The sequence below is a fragment of the Oryza sativa genome, chromosome 1 (genome assembly GCF_034140825.1).
Source record: "Oryza sativa Japonica Group chromosome 1, ASM3414082v1".
NCBI classification, from domain to species: Eukaryota; Viridiplantae; Streptophyta; class Magnoliopsida; order Poales; family Poaceae; genus Oryza; species Oryza sativa.
The window spans coordinates 20687333-20704192 of NC_089035.1; the positions used below are offsets into that span (position 1 = coordinate 20687333).

A 16860-nucleotide genomic window follows, 5' to 3' on the forward strand; every position below is an offset into this window, starting at 1 on the left:
TACTGTCGTACAACACAGAGTGAGTTTTTATTGTCGTTCGAACAAATTTCATTCCCATACATATAACATGTACATTCTCATATTTATCTCATCTCACGCATATTCCAGATTCCACTTGGTCTTGTTATTTTTCAACTTGGACGCATGCAGAGTCACTGTGTACGACTCAATGAATAAAGAGGAGAAGATTTTTGACAAGGTCTTCCAGCTGATAGACAGGTAATATAATGCCATCTATTCCAAAGTTGCGGGATTCTATTGCTATTATGTTGATCTCGGGTAATAATTAATTAATCATAGCTTGCAACTGCACATGTAGGGCTTGGGATCGGTTCCGTCAATTGGTCCGTGGGACTTGGAAAGAAAAACTTGGACGGAGGTTTCATTTTCCAGTGAGTACATGCATGATCCAAAATTATATTGAATTGAATCTCTAATTACAGTTAATATAAAGAGTATATTAAATCTCTCATTGTTTCTCATGTAGTGTGCAAAGCAGGACCAGGGAACTAACTTATGCGGCTACTACATATGCGAGTATGTCCACTGCCTTGAACGTGCTGATGAAGCCTAGGGGGGAGGGGTGAATAGATTGTCCCTAAAAACTTAAAAACAAATCGTAGCGGTAAAATTCAAACAGACCCGTAGCTTCCTGGTAAGGAACTCCGGAACTTCCGGCCTGCCAGGCCCGGAACTTCCGGTGTTCTTAGGACAGGAACTTCCGGGTTACAGAACAGAGATGAAATTCAAATTTCGAATCAAGAGACTAAGCCAATGTTCACAAGATGATGCACAGGTATTCTAAGCAAGGGATAGATCACAACAACATTCGCAGAAACAACACAACAAGAGACGAGCGATTTTTTCCCAAAGTTCGGATCTTGCGATCCTACTCTCCGTTGAGGAGCTCGAAAGAGCTGGGTCTCGATTGACCCCTTGCCTCACTTGTGCAAAAACCCTGGAGGAAATCCACAGTCTTCAACCCCAAACACTCCTAGGCAAATTTCTAGAATTGAGTGACCACCAAGATCCAACTCAACCTCCTTCTAGAAATCCGCCACAAGTGTAGGTTGCTCTACTTGGAAAACCTCTAGAATCTCAGCACAAGAACTTCATTAACTTAGCTCGTTCCCTTTCGGAGGAGAGGAAATCCTTCACAAACTTACCCGGGACATCCACAATATGTAATGGATTCTCGCGGGCGACACCTAACCGTCTAGGAGACATCTCCAAGAGTAATAAGCACCGAGATGACAGCCCACGAGATATTCCAAGTGCTCATCCAAGTTCCTAGTCTTCACACATCTCCAAATCTTCCTCTCTCCCTCTCAATCTCTCTTTCTCACAAGAATTAGGCTCTAGATTGAGTGGAGAAGGCAAGAAACACTTGGAAGAGGCTAGCAACAGCTCTAGGGATGAAAAGTAAAAGTGGAATGGCCAAGAAATGAGCTGGAAACGAGCTGTATATGTATAACGGCTAGGTGACGTCATCTAGCCGTTACTCAATTTTGAACTGGAAACTAGACAGGAAGTTCCGGACCTGGAAGATAGGAACTTCCGGATAACACTTGTGAAAATTTCTTTCATCAGACCAGAACTTCCGGACCTGGAAGACAGGAAGTTCCGGACCTGCATTTGGACACATGGAGTATTTGCAAAAATAACTCCTAGGGAAACTTTGACACTTGGTTTACACTAAGAGCACTTGACATATCTCAGAGCATCACCTGGGACCCCTCTTAATAGTACGGTTTTTTCCTAAAAACTCGATTGCAATAAATAAACTATCCTATGCACTTCTCGAGTTTCGGTCCACTTTGATTTTATACTTTTGGGGGGTCTCCAAGCATCCATCTTCCACGCCTTGGACTAATGCACCTGAAAGTAACTCAATAAACTCATTAGTCCCTTAACCACATTTGTCATTAATCACCAAAACCCACTTAGGGGGATTAATGCACTTTCATGCCTATCAAACCAAATATACACCACACGAGAGCTCGATGTACGTATACATAAACCATTCAAAATTTCATTGCGTATCGATTTGTTAAGTTGTTTATTAATTTCATATATTGATATGTCATTATTTTTCGAATGATAGCGTATTCACATGAGGGAAAATCTCCCACACAAGGATTTTATCACGGCTGTTCAAAAATAACTGATGGGATTCATCAACGAAGAAGTCCTTAATCCCGATGATGAATTCTACTACGATGGATCGACAATTCATAACGTCGGTCCTTCCTCTTCTGACGTAACGCCGGCGTCGAAGTCATAGCTATAGCTAGCGAGCAAATGAATTTTACTATACATGCATGTATATATATATATTTATTTATATATGTACGTACATTTACTTTAGTGTTAATATATATTTTGGTAACATATATGCACATAAAATGTTAAGTGCTTTAAATTATACATATGTGTGTAATATATATATTTATACATATACACATATGCACACACATATATATATATAATCAACCATGCAGCAAACAGGGCCATGCAAATAAAAAAAAATTGGTACACCGATCTTTAGTACCGGTTGGTAACACAAACCGGGACTAAAGATGGTTCAGCCGGCCACGTGGCTGACCGATCTTTAGTTCCGGTTAGTAACACGAACCGGGACTAAAGATCGATCTTTAGTCCCGGTTATTTCACCCGGGACTAAAGATAGCTATAGCTATCTTTAGCTATCTTTAGTCCCGAATTCGTAGTCCCGGTTGGACAACCGGGACTAAAGGGGGTTACGAACGGGACTACAAACGGTTTCTCCACCAGTGTCATTTTTGTTTGTTTTGGTCTCTTTTTGACTGTGGAAAGGAAAACGAAGCCAAGCCAACTATACATATGTATTTCATTAAATTCGGTGCTGAAGTAAGCCTTTACTAGCTTAGCTTCCATGTATTAAATGGCAACACGCATCTTCGGAAGTACATCACGAAGAATCAACATCATTTGTTAAAACACATAAATTACGTACGTATAAACACATATTTCTGAAGGATCTGGATGAAGTGAAGCTTAGCCATCCATGTATGAATTGAAGCATGAGTTACTTGCTTCAATAGATCGAAACCTTTCGATCCAATTTCAAAAGCCAACTCCGGGATATCTGCACGATAGATCTTCACAACTCACAAGCTGCAAGACCCAAAAATAGGAGTAAATCAAAGCAGAATCAGTGGCTCCGCATCAAGAAAACGAGGCAATGTGAAGGGGAAGAAAATGGCCACAAAAAGCTGTCGATGAGCAAATGATGCCGGATGGGAAGAGGAGGGGGAGAAGAAGTGCACGCGGATGACAAGAATAATGGAAAGAGAGGAGCAACGGGTGGTGGCACACGCAGGCAGCAGCAGGCGGCACAAGTGAGTAGCTATGTGCCAAATTGTATATTTGAGTCTTGTTTTGCCTCTCTAGGGTTTTGACACATCGTGACTTGGGGTCGTGATCGGCCTTGTGGCCGATTAGGCTGTTACTAGGCCATGGTTTCATGGTTGCCTGCTGTTGGGCTCCAGCTTGTTTGGCTCGTGAGCTAGCTCGAGCTGGTTTGTTAATTGTTATGCCTAACGAGCTAAATACCTGGCTTGGCTCATTAGTAATTCCTAATGAGCTGATCGAGTCGAGCCGAGTTAGTCACGGACCGAGCGAACTAACGAGACACGAGCTTAATTTTATTATGTCTAAGCTCTCTTTCTCATTCATGAAAGACATTTCTCATATGATCATTAAGGGACCACACAAACAATATGTATGCATGTAAAAATAGTGATACTCCATCAGGCTAGACCGGTACTCCGTGAGGGGAACCAGCCAAAGGTGAGTGAGGTGGAAAGATAAAATTGTATTTTTTTTTTGGGTTGGAAATATGATGAGTCGACAGTCAGGGAATGAGGCTTTCAAAGAATACTCTAATCTTGAATCCCTGATGCCTCTATGGTCGGGGTAGCGATGCGGATAAATCCTGTCGTCGGAAGGAGATGTGACCGTGCACTCGGGCGGCGGTGACGGTGCTCCAGACATCGGCGGCGGTGACGTACTAATTGGATTGACAAAAACATCTTTATTTTTTTATAATAGTAGAGAAACAGATAGAGATTTCTCCATGACTCTAAACACATTTTAGATAATGGAATAAAATTACGGCCTTTACTCAATGAGGTATAACCAATTATTACAAAATCCTCTCAACGATGAGCACACACCAACAAGTCCACAATAGCACATCCAAGAAACAGAAAACAAAACACAAACCAATGACCACCTACACTGGACAAAGATCGCACATTATTGAACCCTATTTGTGAACCTCCATCCAAAATTGGTGAAAAGCTACGTAACCGTTACCTCAAGGTGACAACATGCAGCGTGTATTAGTTTGATGTTCTCATCATACCTCTGTAGTTGTACCCAAAACCGGAGCAAGTACGTGGCTATGAAAATTACCTGCATAAGTTTAGCCATCACTGTAAACACAAGGCTAGCATTACTTGGCGGCTGGATATTATTGACTGAAATAATTTGTCATTGAAAAATAGGCTACAGCGGTAAAATATAAAATGTGTTGAATGATCAATGGTCCCTTTGATGTGGTAGAACAGTCATTTCAGTTACGAATTGTACTACCACATACATGTCAGTTACTAATTCTAAAATTCTCAATGGTCCCTTTCATGTGGTAGAACAGACGTTTCAGTTACGAATTGTAAAATTATCTTTGGTGAGAGTTACTCCTTTGAATAGATACCACATTTTTTTTTTGTCTTCGATGGCATTCTTAGTTTGTAATTTAAGATATACAGATGGACGGTAAAATAGAAAAAAAAAATCATGTGCATATTCCAAACTAGAAGGTCGATCCCTTTCATCTGACAGATATTTTCCTGCTCAAGTACTTGTCCTGAATCAACTGAGTTAGCTTCTTTTACATCGTCATATATATCTTTACTGTTTTTTTTTATATACTAGAAAAAAATATTCATGCGTTGCAACGGGTAAAAACTTTTCTTCCTGTGGAACAACAACTATTATGAGCTAAGCAATAAATTAAAACATTGGTATCGTTATACACTATTTTTTTCAAGAAAGTTATACACTATAATTGAAAAAGTTAATAAAAATCATTCCTTGGTTTTGGCAAAAAAAAACCCATTCATTCCTTATTTTTCAGCAGCCCTGGCCGTAGTCCGTTGTCTCGTACCTTCCTCCGCTCGGCCAGTCTCTCTTCGACCTAGCCCATAAGTGGAACCGCGGGCCTAGCTAGCACAATCCTTCTCTCGCTGCAAAGCCATACCCACATGCTACAATAGCATCTTCAACCTCCGGATGATAGTACCGTGCCTGTATGATGTCGGAGCCGATCCTCCCATCAAATCAGCCGAATTTTTTTGATCTTCTAAAATTGGTTGAGAACTTTTTATCCACTTGATCTTCTCTTTCCGTTTCCCCAAAATCGGAGTGAATCCGCATCTAAATCGTCGCAGCCCAATTCCGCAAATAGTTTGATTAAACGAGATTAAATCCGACAAACTAAAGCCAAATTGAAAGGAGAAATGATGATAAAGGATGAGGAGTCGATTTTTCAATGAATTGAAGGAGGAGATAGAGAGGGCTGCGGGGAAGGAGAGGGGCGTTAGGGAGGAGGGGCGCACAGAGGAGATAGGCCACGTATGGACGAGGAAAAAAATGGAATCCTTCCGTAGTGGTGTGTGTATTATATATACACATACATATTACTAACTGTTAACCCTCTATATCCGCTACCATATCAGGTCCCAACCAGAAAAGCCTGTACTTTAAAGAAGCACACTTGCTCATAGCCCTAGGGAAAGTAATTAACCCTTTTTTTTTTTGACAAATTGACCTTTTTCAAAAACTTATTTCGAAACTAACCTCTGCAAAAAACTTCAACAAAAAATAGGCCGTGAAATAAATTTTTGAAAAGGGTCAATTTGTCAAAAAAAACGGAGTAATTAATGTAGTCGCTCACATTTTGGCCTGTAAAGCGGAGGAATCCCAATCCCTTTCCCTTAAAAAAATGAGAAACACATTTGCACTTTCATATAAATCTACAGACAATGCCTTGTAGTGTTGAAAAGTTATAACTCAAAAAGTTGGTGGCAAATTGACAACTACAATTTCCCCAAAGTAGGTTCACAAACCCATCCTGAAATTAATAAGTTCATGCACAATTATGGATTGTGTTTGGAGATAAACACAATTGCTCAAGTCGTTGATGATGATGATTTTGGTAGGAGATATGGATCGTGTTGGTTAATTTAGTGTTCCCACGGTGATATGTCGACTTCTAATAATAAAAAACATATATTCTGGCTGTGATAAGATGGTATGAAAACACAGCCTTTGAAAAAAAAACACGAAAAACATTTCCATTTTGTCAAGTGATAAGATGGTATGACCGTATCGTTTTGTCGCCTTCTTCTCTGCAGGCTATAAAAACCAGCAAGAGCTGGTTAGCTAGATTTGTTGCACTGCAACTCTGCAAGTAGCCATGGAACAAGCAGCTGGACTAGTGTACCAACTCTTCCAACACGAAATGTTTCCCTGGACCTTCTCTGTCCTAGCCTTGTTCCCTTTCCTTCTCCTAGTGCTGCACTACTTGGCAACAAATCATAGAACACCAACAACCTGCAAGGAAACGAAGAATCATCATCCTCCCCCACCTTCACCTCCGAGGCTGCCCATCATAGGGCACCTGCACCTCATCGGTGGCCTCCTGCACGTCTCTCTTCGTGAGCTCGCTCATCGGTACGGCCCCGACCTCATGCTCCTCCACCTCGGCCAAGTCCCGAACCTCATTGTCTCCTCCCCGCGCGCCGCAGAGGCTGTCTTGCGCACGCACGACCTTGTCTTCGCGTCACGGCCATACTCCTTGATCGCCGACATACTCCTTTACGGCCCGTCTGATGTCGGGCTTTCGCCTTACGGCGAGTAGTGGCGGAGGAGGATCATCACAACGCACCTGCTGACCAACAAGAAGGTGCGGTCGTACCGTGTAGCACGAGAAGAGGAGGTACATGATCTGCATACATATGATTGTAATACTCTTCTCACAAACACATAAACATATATACAGATCTAAAATGAAGTGAGGATTGAATATTATATCTAGATTGACGAGTGAATGACTATCTCAAAAAAAAAAAAGATGAAGAAGAAGCAGAGGATTGATTTTATATTGAGATATGGTAAGAGGGTACATCAAATTCTCTAGCCATATTGATTAATCAGCCTTTTTTCCAATAAAAACATATTTGATTATTTCAGTTAATGCATCACAGCACAAAAAAAAAGAGAGACCAAAATAAAAAATCCTTTTCTATTAATTTGGCATGGTTTTATATGTATGGATTTGACCGTAATATTGACGTGATCTTCGATCTATTAATTAGTCCTAACATTTAATTAAAAAAATTTAAAATCATATAGGGTTATAATCTGCAACTCAAACCAAGCAGGCAAAACTAAGACTTTATATATACAAATGTGTACATTAATTCTTTTAAAGTACTCCCTCCATTTTATATTATAAGTCGTTTGACTTTTCTTCCTAGTCTAACTTCTGTAAGTTGATCCAAGTTTATAGAAATATAAGTTTAACCAAATTTATAGAAAAATATAAGAACATTTTAAATAAAAATAAACATGTAATCAAAATATATTCAATATTAAATTTAATGAAACTAATTTAGTGTTGTAAATATTGCTAATTTTGCATACAAACTTGGTGAGACTAAAATAAGTTTGAATAAGGAAAAAATCAAACGACTTTAAATATTAGATGGATGGAGTACTTTTATCATATTTTAATTTGTATTTCGTTGGCAGGTGCATAAGGTAATGGCCAAAGTCCATGAGTTATCCACCAAGGGTATGGCAGTGGATATGACTGAGCTCTTCAGCACCTTCTCAAATGACCTCATATGCCGCCTTGTGTCGGGGAAGAACTTCCAAGGGGAAGGTCGAAACAAGCTGTTCCGTCAACTGTTCAAAGCAAATTCTGTACTCCTCGCAGGGTTTAACCTCAAGGACTACTACCCAGGCTTGGCAAGGCTCAAAGCTGTCTCAATGGTGATGTGTGCCAAGGCCAGGAACACGAGGAAGTTGTGGGATGAATTGCTCGACGAGATTATCGATGAGCGTATGAGCAAACAACAATGTGAGCATGATGAAGGCAATGATCAAGATGAGATGAACTTCGTAAATGTTTTGCTCCTTCAAGAGCAGGGCATCACCAGAGAACACCTTAAAGCAATTCTAGTTGTGAGTAAAGTAGTTTTCTCATTTTTTGTCTCGGACTTATTCACATCTCATAAATGTGATATATATTTGTCGAAATTAATTTACAGGACATGTATCAAGCCGGCACGGAGACGTCATCAGTGGTCTTAGTATTTGCCATGGCCGAGCTTATGCAGAAGCCACATCTCATGGCCAAGTTGCAAGCCGAACTAAGAACAACCATACCCAAGCAGGGACACGAATTGATTACTGAACGTGATCTTACCGACATGACCTACCTCAAGGCTGTCATCAAGGAGACGCTTCGGTTGCATCCACCAACTCCTCTTCTCCTCCCACATCTCGCGATGGCTGACTGCAATATTGACGGCTACACGGTTCGCTCGGGGACTCGTGTCATCGTCAATGCATGGGCTATTGGAAGGAACTCTGAATCTTGGGAAGCTGCAGAGGAGTTTTTGCCTGAGAGGTTTGTTGATGATGGAAGTGCGGCGAACGTAGACTTCATAGGGACAGACTTCCAGTTCTTACCGTTTGGCGCAGGGCGGCGGATCTGTCCTGGAATAAACTTTGCTTCTGCGAGCATGGAGATCATCCTAGCAAACCTTCTGTACCATTTTGACTGGGATGTTTCAGCTGAAGCAGCCATAGATAAAGATGGCATTGATATGGCTGAAGCATTCGGGTTGTCAGTGCAGCTAAAGGAAAAGCTACTGCTTGTACCGGTAGATTATAAGGATGGCATGCAGGATTCGGCTGTTATATTATTATAGGATTAGTTTCTGTTGTATTTATTTGGGATTACGTAAAATCCAAGTTATGTGACTCTATTTGTACAGTTGACCATGATAAAAAGAAAACTCAACCTCTTAAACATTACCATGACAAAATTGAATGTTCCCAACGACAAAAACGCCTACAAAATTGCTTTGCTATAAGTAGTGGGAAAAAGACAAATCATTTGAATCTTTCGAACGATAAAAATGCCAATGGAATTCAGGCATAAATCACTACCAATGTTGTTCCCTACTTGCCTCGAAATATAACGCGTATTAGATTTTTTCACGGTCTAAAAATTAGGAAAAAGTCCAAATACCCCCCCCACACACACACATAAACTTAATTTGGATAAAAGTCCATCTAGCACCCTGAACTTTAAAACCGGACATCTAACCCCCCCCACCACCCCCTGAACTTTGTAAAATAGTTCATATTACCCCCTAAGGTGGTTTTGCATATCTTAAAAATTTAAACGAACAATTTTAAATAACCAATATAACATATCTGCATATCATCAGTAGTAAGTCATCAATTTAATACTTATACAGTGATATCATACTATTATTACGTTGATATTTGTTTCTAAGTAAGGGCTAACAACTGGTAAAAAGAAATATTTAAGTAGAGATTTTAATATAGGGAAATATCCAAACAACCCCCTAAACTTTATGAGGTAGTTCGTCTAGCACCCTGAACTTTAAAATCGGTCACCCAACGCCTTGAACTTTACCATACCATCCATATTATCTCCTAAGGTGGTTTTGGATGATGGGTTTGCATATTTTGGAAGCATAAATGAATAGTTTTGAATAACTCATATAACATATTTGCATATCATCAGTTATAAGTCATCAATTTATTCTTATACAATGATATCACCCTATTGTTATGTTGATACTTGTTTGTAAGTGAGAGCAAATAAGGAGCAAAAAGCAAGATTTAAGTCAAAATTTTAATATATATGTCCAAAATGTATGACATGTTGTAAAATTTTAACATGGGGTAAAATGAACGGTTTTGCAAAGTTTAAGGGTTGGGTGTCCAGTTTTAAAGTTCAGGGTGCTAGACGGACTTATGTCTAAAGTTTACAGGGGTATTGCACTTTTTCCTTAAAATTATAGTTGACCTTTTTTTTTGTAATATTGTTCTAGAAAAAAAGTGAAATTCACATCACACATAAGTGCTTTCATATATAGACAAAATAATATAGAATAAATGATACTTAACCTATATATTAGTTTAGTCATTAGTCAAAACTTGCGAATGTCAATTTTGTTAAAAGTATGGGCACCTTTTTTTTTTTGACAAAGGGAGTACTTATTATCATTATCTTGAAATTTAGGCACCTTTTGAATAGACGAAATTGCAGTTATACCACTGAAATAAGCCTAATACCAAGCAATGTATTAAAAAGTTTCATCTTCCCTCCGAACTTGGCAATATGTTTTGTCTAAATCTGTGTAAAAGTCTTGTAAATATACCACTCCTGCTGCCTAGCAGGATAACACTGTTAAAATCAAACATGATCATGTACTGTGAAACCCTAGTTCGAGCATTGACATGCTTGTTCCTTCACATGTTCTACATCAGAAAAGATATCAATCATGACTCACATTATGCCATCTGACAAATTCGATCTTCTCTTGCAGCCTACATTATACTACAAATAAATTTCAGGTTGGTATGTTGTGGCAATGAATAACACGAGGATCAATCTTATGATAACAAATATATCAATGTTTCTAGCATAATATCGTCCAGTTGACCATGACAAAAGGAAAACTCAACCTCTTAAACATTACCAAGCCCAGATGATCAAGAGCTCAGAAATGAAACATACCAAAAGTAGCACAAACCTTCAGATTTTTTTTCAAGTATTTTGGTTTTCCTGAAAAGTATAAATAACAGAACACAAAATTATCTTGTAGGAGTAGGATGTCGACCCAAAGCATTACTTCCTCCCAGCAAAACCAATTAATTAATTTCCTTTATATTACCTTTCCTTTCCCTTCTGCACATTTTGTTGCTTAGCATTTTACGCAATACAAATTGAAAAAAACACAGAACAATTGTGGATAGGCAAAATAAGTGACATTTCATATAAGTATTGACTTTATTTTTTTTTTTTACTCCCAAGAGGCCAAGATATACAGAGATGAAACATGTATCTTGATGTGAGTTTTTCTGCACATAAAAGATATATAGTATTGTTTAAGACAGAGGCACAGAGCACATGAAGGGCAGACGATATATATTATTGTGGAAGACAGAGTGCTTGAAAGCTACACGAAAGAAATGGTTGGATAGCTCATCCTGTATAATAGGAGGAGACTATATGAAATTGCTAAAACTCTATGTGAAGCTGAAAATAAGGCATTTGTGAATTCTTCACTGTTTCCTATCATTTACTTACCAGCTTATGTTTTTAATTTTGTGACTATAATCTAGAAAAAATATACTCAATAAAAGAGTAGAAAAAGAGGACCAAAACTAAAAATGGGGGACCAAAATTATCTATGAAGGCTACAATCAATTTAGGTAATAATGATTTGTCCTTGAAACAAGTATGTGCTTATTTTAATTGTTTGTCATTGTATTTTATTATTTGTATGTACTCATTAGAAGATAATTTAACAATATACATTATTGTGGAGATTATGGGTACCCCATACCCACACGGCATGGTTATCCGACTAGTCTTAGGGGATAGCTTTTATCTATGGAATATGTAACAGATCATGACTTGGGTATTACGTTTCCTTTTATATTATGGAGCGGCCTAAAGTCCTGATTTGATAATATTGTAGAATATATTTAGGAAACCGATACCGTATTGGTTAAGGTTTCTATCTTGTAATCCTGCCCCCCATCCTATATAAGGTGGGCAGGAGGCCCTCTAGGGGGCATGAGACAACCTGATCGTCAGATCTATAATACACCCGGCGGATTCAACTCCCCAAACAGGAGTAGGGTATTACCTCTCATTGAGAGGGCCTGAACCTGTCTAAATCCTGTGTCTTTGTATCCATCCACTTTTAGGTCTCGTGCGCTACCCCCTTTTATTATTGCCGAATTCATGTTTCGACATTCAGCACATGTGTAGAACTTTACATAATGAACAATTAATAGCCCGTGTGATACACGGGTTGGCGACTAGTATCCATAATCCATTGATTTCCATCAGAGATTGTTGTTTTCCACCATCAACTTGTGGTCCAACTTCCAAGGAACTATATACTTGGACTGATCTGATCTTTTTCCTCTTCATTCTGTCACTGTTTGGACTAAGCATAGAAAGATGAGTTGATAATGTTACTATTTGACTGATTGGATGGGACGCCTAATTTTTAGTCCCTGTCACATTAGATGTTTAGACACTAATTAGAAGTATTAAATATAGACTAATGAGAAAACTCATTCCATAATTCTGGACTAATTCGCGAGACGAATCTATTGAAGCCTAATTAATCCATGATTAGCCTATTTGATGCTACAGTAAACATGTGCTAATTATGGATTAATTAGGCTTAAATTAAAAATTTATCTCGCAAATTAGCTCTCATTTATGCAATTAGTTTTATTATTAGTCTACGTTTAATACTCTAAACTAGTGTCAAAACACCCGATGTGACAGGGACTAAAAATTAATCCGTGAATCTAAACACCACCTATGTACTACTCGGTCCTAAAATAAATTTATTTTTCACCCATCCTACACATATCAATACTAAATAAAAATGATTACGATATTCCTACTTTTATCAAATCTCAATATAACTATTTCTCGCTTTATCTACTTTTAATATATTTATTGTCAACTTTTATAAACTCCGATACAAAATGAACTTATTTTAAAACAAATTGAAGGAGCTAATAAAAATGAACTTATTATGAGATGGATGAGTATATATATGTTCATTGTCAAAATCTACTGACGCCACACGAAATTTTCAGATGCCTACTGCAAACGTACAGATAGAGCGATCTGATTGATCTGATAACCCACTAATTATTTTCCTTTGGTTACAAAATAAATTGATTCCCAGAGTAAAAAAAAATTATTTCAAAACAAGTTGATTTCACTACTACACAAAACATTTTTCTGGATGCGGGACACTTTTGTTTCTAGACGGACCGTAAGAGAAACTGCACAGGATAATTAGGGAACCGGCACCGTGCAGCTTCCCGCACAGAAAAATCAATTTTCGTGTGCAGGCCACTTAACACGTCCGCACAGGAAAATAGTATTATTTTCACGTGCGGGTGTGTTAAGTGGCTCGCACACGAAAATAGCCGCCGACCATTTAATCCGGCCGCACGCCCACTCCTCCCTCTCCCATCTCCCTCGCCCATCTCCTCCCTCCTCCCATTTCCATCTCCATCTCCCATCTCCTCCCCCTCCTCCCAAGCTGCCCGGATCCGGTAGGCAGGAGCGGCGGCGGCGTGCGGGAGTGGCGGGCTTGGTGACCAGGAGCAGCGTGCGCGCGGCGGCGAGCTTGCTGCTTGATGTGCGCACGGCGGCAGGCGACCGCCCCCCTCCCGGATTCAGCGGCGGCCGCTGCACCCTCCCCCCCCCTCACTTCCCTCCCGGATCGAGCGACGAGAGCGGCATGCGGCCCCTCCCTCCCCTTGCACATCCGGCGGAGGGGAGGAGTGTCTTCGGCCGGCGACGGGAGCGGGCGACGACGACGGCAGTGGCAGCAGCGGTATCCCAGCGTCTAGATCCGTAGCTGGCGACGGCGACGGGCCTCAGTGGCAGCTGGATTACGGTTAGGCTTTTGGTTTTTTATTTTTTTGTTTCGATTTTTTATTTTCCCGTGCGGTGCCTCACCCGCACAAAAAAATCACGATTTTCGCAGACGCTGGGTTGATGGGCGAAACCACCACACGCGAAAATGAGTTTCCACCTTATGGAAAAATCATTATTGTAGTAGTGTTTACACACTTGTCAATCCACGACAATTTATATCTTTAATCCTCCCTGTGTGCTACCCACCCATATCAATTGGCGTCACCTTAATTGTTTTCCACCAACTAATCTTTTCTTGGGATTATAAATCCATTTAGTTCGGTGCAGAGGGAGTATGTTATAAAGTTCCTTTCTACACCATTTGTCTCAAAATAAACTAACATATAGTGTTTAAAATGTGTCCCAAAATAATGTTATTTATCCACATATTGTATCCTCTCAACCAATCAAATTGTTATCTTCAATATAGTTACAACTGTTTATCATCTCAACTCATCATAAACGTCCTTAGTTACATCTACTTCCTCAATTTTTTTTAAAAATAAAAAATCCTTGTGTTTGGCTTGGAGGGAATATTCCCTCCGTACTCGTAAAGGAAATCGTTTAGGACAATGTTTAAGTCAAACCTTGGGAATATAAATCATAAATAACTCTCAAGTTGTTGAGTTTGAAAATGTAAAATTACATGAATAGATTTGTCTTAAAAAATACTTTCATAAAAGTATACATATATCACTTTTCAATAAATATTTTTATAGAAATAAGAAGTCAAAGTTGCGTTTTGGAGACTGTGTCGCTGTCCTAAATGACTTCCTTTACGAGTACGGAGGGAGAGTACTCATTTACATCTACTTTCCTTATATTTAAAACAAACTTCAAAAATCCTTATATTAGGCAGAGAGGGAATAACATGTTGTTCATTGTAAAGTCATATCATTTTGATTGTAGCCTTTTGGTCATTGATCTGTAAATCGTTACTCTCCACTATATCGTTCTAACCGTTCGTCCCACTAAATATAGATACAGCTATTTCTATCTTATCTCACTAATCGACGTAGCATCAATTGTTTCTAATCCTTTGATAATCAATTAATGGTCTAAATTGTCCCACTTCCTTTTTCTTTTCTTATGGATGCACATCACTTTAGATTTTGCTTATGGATTACCAATTTATATGTGAGCCAAATTGTCATAAACCATTACCTTTAGCTTTTATTTGGATAAACGGGAACCTATACTATAAACACAAGTTTTCAATGTACGCGTCGTGTTCATCAACTAATAAATATAACCAAAAGATCAAGAAAAACATATACAAGTACTTCCAATAATATTACACATATGTGTAAATTCTAACCCTCAAATTTATTATATTTTAACCGTAACGAAAAGGATAAAAAATCTGAGAATATTAAGAGTATTGATATCACTGGTGGAGAAACCATCTTTGGTCGGTCGGCCAAAATCTACAATAGTCCCGGTTGCAATAAAAACCGGGACTAAATATATCTCTAGTCCCGGTTCAAAAGGTTAGAGTTTTTTTTTTATCTTTAGTCCCAGTTGGTGTTACCAACCGGGACTAAAGATCTATTTATAGTCCCGGGTGGTAACACCAACTGGAACAAAAGATCGGCATGCGCAGCATGGGCGGCAGAGAGTACGAGGCCTCGCGAGATCGAGGAGGAGGAGCAGTTAATATATTATATCTCCTCCCTGGCCTTATCTCTTCCTCCTCCCATATCTCTTCCTCTTCCTCCTCTTCTCCTTTTAACTTCTCTCCTCTAACTCCTCTCCTCCTTTTCCTCTTTCTGCTCTAACTTCCGAGCGCCGGCGGGCAGAGGGCCGGGTGGCCGACGGCGTGCCGGCGCGGAGGCCCGGGCGGCCTCGAGGACTCGCAGGCGGCGCGGCGGCCCGGGCGGCGAGGCGGCGCGGTGCTAGGTGGCGGGGCGGCGGGCGAAGTGCCGGGCGGCCTCGTGGCGGGATTTATTTGTGATGAATTTGTGATTCGGATCTGTGTATTTGATTTGTGTGTGATGTGAATGTGATGTATTTGTGATGAATTTTGTAAAAGTTGTGATGTAATTTTTTTTAAGATTTTATGATGTATTTGGATATAATCAATTTGTGGAGTTGAGGATATGAGGATTTGGGGATAATTTATTTAGGATTTTGGGATGGGGATGGGGTGAAATCAATATATTAAAAACAATGAAGAAAAGAAAAAAAATAATGGAGCAACCGGATCTAGCTGGCCTAGCTCTATCTTTAGTGGGACTAAAAAGGCTCTATCTTTAGTCCCGGTTGGTACTAAAAATAGATTTTTACTCCCGGTTTTTTCACCCGGGACTAAACATCACTATATTTAGTACTGGATTGATAGTCCCGGTTTGAAAGTAAAGCCCCTTTCTCCACCAGTGTATGTTAGATTTTTTTCGTTGACCCCTACATATAATGAATTTAAATATAAGACTTTACACATAGATATAATACTAAAAGTACAAACACATATTTTTCTATATTTTTTTATGATATCTGTTGCATGGTGTATACACGCGAAGGTTTGTATGCATATCATACGTTTCCTGGATGAATAATTTGTGTATGATCTAAGTTGTCATAGACCACATTATCTCAATTGTTCATATAGTTTTTCGATAATCGATGAAAGATGCAAATTATACCAAGTTTGTAAATTTACACGTTTTCTAGCTACAAAAGAAAATCATGTTGCACCTTATCTCCATAATTATTCTACCTATTCCTAGAGCAACACGCGGGATTGCATCTGTTATTTATAACATTGAGGATATATATAGAAGATGTATTTTGTCTAATGCCGTGAAATTAAATCGTCTAGCTAAAATAATTATTTTGTCATGTTTATATATATAGTAAATTTTGCTACAGGAAACCCAAAATTTGAGTAATTTGCTGATAGACATTAAAAAACTGGTAAATTTGCTAGAGTACATTTTCACCTCAATTGGATTGATAAATTTTTAATAATGACGAGAATGCCCATAGGACCACATGTTTCAAATATGACGTTAGAGTAA

At 39.1% G+C, this 16860-nt stretch overlaps 1 pseudogene across 1 annotated transcript; it reads left to right on the plus strand.

Moving 5' to 3' along the window:
- Window positions 1–6493: 6493 nt before the first annotated feature.
- LOC9267385 (indole-2-monooxygenase-like) lies at window positions 6494–9164 on the plus strand (annotated as a pseudogene). Its single transcript, XR_001544641.3, has 3 exons — window positions 6494–7045; window positions 7861–8295; window positions 8382–9164. The product of XR_001544641.3 is annotated as an indole-2-monooxygenase-like (transcript).
- The last annotated feature ends 7696 nt before the right edge of the window (window positions 9165–16860 follow it).